The sequence below is a fragment of the Rattus norvegicus genome, chromosome 2 (assembly GCF_021556685.1).
Source record: "Rattus norvegicus strain SHRSP/BbbUtx chromosome 2, alternate assembly SHRSP_T2T, whole genome shotgun sequence".
In the NCBI taxonomy this organism is placed as follows: domain Eukaryota; kingdom Metazoa; phylum Chordata; class Mammalia; order Rodentia; family Muridae; genus Rattus; species Rattus norvegicus.
The window spans coordinates 37,470,205-37,473,485 of record NC_141535.1 but is presented as its reverse complement, the minus strand read 5'-3'; the positions used below and the strand labels follow the sequence as shown (position 1 = coordinate 37,473,485).

Here is a 3,281-nt window from a genome sequence, read left to right as displayed (position 1 = left end):
TCCCAAGGGGGAACGTTGTATAATCATCCAAAGCCATTCTTTCCAGACTAGCATTTGTTCTCTTTGATGTCCTCCTTTCTAACCTTTTTCCTTTCTCCATGCAACAAAATTTCAGGTGTTCAATAGTGCCCACTTTAGTAGATATTTTATACGTTTTTAATTTTAGCAGAAATGTAAATTTTTATGAAATGTTGCTTTAAAGCTTTTAGAGTCACCTTAATTGATATGCTATCAAGTATTTAAATGTTTCGGGGCTGGAGGGATGGCTCAGTGATTAAGAGCACCCGACTACTCTTCCAGAGGTCCTGAGTTCAATTCTCAGCAACCACATGGTGGCTCACAACCATCTGTAATGGATCCAATTCTCTCTTCTGGTGTGTCTGAAGACAGTGACAGTGTACTCACATAAAATAAATAAATAAATCTTAAATGTTTCTATTTGGGGGCATTCCCCCATTCTGATGTTTGCAGTTTGTCCTAATACTCAGTACCGGGAGGAGAATCCTTTTACGTCACCCTCTGCTCATTGGGCCTGTGTTTGATTGATCGCTCTTGGAGCATGCGCACTCAACACATTTCCACCCGGTTGGTACTGGAGTGACTGAAACCTGAAGAACCTCTGCTTTACCGTGTCGCTGATGAATGGGAAGCAGAACAGGGCAGGTTCTTTAGGGCAGCTTCTTGGTCTAGACCCTAGCCTGGATAGGTGGAAGAGTTTTTGCCTTGGGGAGAGGGGTCAGGGGAGAAGGCGGAACAGAGCCTTAAGAGGACAACTCTCCGAGAAAAGAAATGAGTAGTGGGTTTTAGAGCATTGCTGACAAACATTCAGTATTCTCCGAGTCACAGCGCCAGTGCTATTTGTGGAAATTGTACTTGTCTTTTATTAAAGGAACTGAAAATTATGGTCTCAAGAAACTAAGCCTGAGTGAGCAAAGAATAGCCTCGCTCAGTGCAGTTCCACCCTCTCGAAGGCCCTGTCGCACGTCACGAAACGGCAGGGCAGAGTTTCTGCTAGATTCCGGGTCATGAGCCGTTTGAAATGTCTGGGTTCCTGGCTCCTGCAATCTCACCTGGAATAAAGTGTGGGTAATGGAAGAGAGGGTGGAAAGAAGACTGCCTGAAGGATCCATCTTCCCAGACGCCTTTTGTCAAGAAGGTCTTAGACACCCTGTTGCTATTTATTCTGGTTAGTAAAGGGCATGCAGCCCTGCTCATGGTGTCCTTGTCTGGGGGTGTTATTTATGGCCGAATCTTCAACAGGAAGAACCTGACTTGGCATCGCCCTCTGTTTGCCATGGTTGACTTTCTCTTTATGAAAGATACACAGACTTTGTCTTCAGCTGACTCAGTGTTCTGAATGCTAATCTGTGAGGAAGGCCAGACTGACCAACAGCCCACACTCTGTCTGAATTTATAAAGTAGTTGGCAAGTTTGTGACAACGGAGACATCAGTTCCTGAGCCATCTGAAACCTACCAGTGTAACAGTGACATCAGGGTCCTAAAGAGGACAACAAGGGTAGTTCTCCCCAATCCCAGAGGTGGTGACTATCAGTCTCTTCAGAACAACGCCCTTTCCTGGCAATGTAGCCATCACCCGCTTACTTCACTTGACTTTCGCCATGATCTCCTCCAGCATCTGAGAGAGAAGACCCAGCCTTTGGATACCCACCAGCAACAAACCTACCAATCCCCACATCTCCACATCTCACTTATTTTGCTCCATAAGGGTTCTCGCTTGTTCCCATTTCTGAAGAATGGTTTCCTTCTTGCCGTCTGGCTCGCCCTGGGTTGGAAGAAAGCCAACTCCATTCTCCTCATGTCCAGTGAGGTCAGCTCCCCTCAGTCACATTCTCTAGACGCTTGTTGACCCTGCTATGTTGTCCCGGTAAAGGTCACCCAGCTTTTGAATTCTTTCCACCACCCCCAGTTACGTGTGATACCTTCTTAGAAACTTAAAAACAACATTTATTTCCTCAGTGGTTTTGTATATTTCCATTTGGCAAACTTTATTTTGTTCCATGTGTTTCTAAGGGAACAGAAACGAAAATGGTTTATGTCCCACTTCCTACACTGGCCTGCCGTTGTCAGGACCGGAAATGCCCTCAGTCCAAAGTGGGTACACCCAACCACAAGCTCAGCCTCAAAGCAGAGGCCGTGTAAGCTACGAGGACAATGGGCATTGTTTGGTTGTTGGAACATCTACTACAGTGCACTTGCCTTAATTGGTGACTTTTTTTTAATAGATCCATGCCACTTTGTCTGGATATAATTACAGTGTAAACGTGGTTTGCGTTATAACTATTACCACAACAACCGAGTCCTGTTATTAAAATGAAAGTGAGGACAGGACAAGAAGTCAAGATGAAGGGCAGTCATTCCTGGGCGGGGCTCACGGGGGCTGCTGGAGTGCAGGAAGCATTCTATTTGAGGAACTGGGTGGTAGTTTTCATTCTGCCACAATTTGTTGGGTTCATTTATAGACATGTTTTTCTATATATTTGTCCTGCTCTAATAAGTGTAATTTTTATAAAAAAAGCAAAAATAAGACAGGATTTGATTGAGGCAGGCAGCTTAGGCCAGCACTCCTTCTTCCACAGCATTATTTTAGTGTCTACTTTGTGATCCACGGGACGCAAACACTTGGACATAGTACAGAGAGGGTAAGCTTCAGTCCACAAGGCCTGACCTCAAGGAGAATACAGTCCACAGGTAGTTACAATACACACGAGAAGTGCAAGAGTTAGGTAATTATGTTTAATTCATATATTAGTTATAAAGAATAGCCATTTGCCCTTTCTCCTCCTTGGGTGTCTGAAGGCAAGATGGGTCACCAGCAGCTCTACTGGAGTCACCCACAAAAGTTCACCTAGGGTTCTCGCTCTTGCCGCGTCTGCTCTAACCGCCACGGTCTGATCCGTAAATACGGGCTGGACATGTGCTGACAGTGCTTCGGTCAGTGTGCGGAGGACATGGGCTTCGTTAAGCTGGACTAAGGGACCTGAATGGATGATTCAACTGTCTACAGTGAAACCGATCATGCTAGTCTTTGTGCACACAGAATAAAAAAAAAAAAAAAAAGAATAGGCATTTACACTGTGACACTTTCATATGTGTAAATATGTGTTGATCACATTTGTCCCTTTGTCCCTCTCTTGTTCTCCTTCTACTCCTGCTGATCCCTTCCTCTTCTTCCTCTTCTTCCTCCTCCTCTTCTCTTCTATTCCTCCTCTCCCTCCTCTTCCTCCTCCTCCTTCCTCTTCTTCCTCTTCTCCTTCTTCTT

General features: G+C 45.0%; 1 pseudogene; it reads left to right on the top strand.

The window, feature by feature from the left end:
* The first annotated feature begins 2,787 nt into the window (after positions 1-2,787).
* LOC147996048 (small ribosomal subunit protein uS14 pseudogene) lies at positions 2,788-3,056 on the top strand (annotated as a pseudogene).
* The last annotated feature ends 225 nt before the right edge of the window (positions 3,057-3,281 follow it).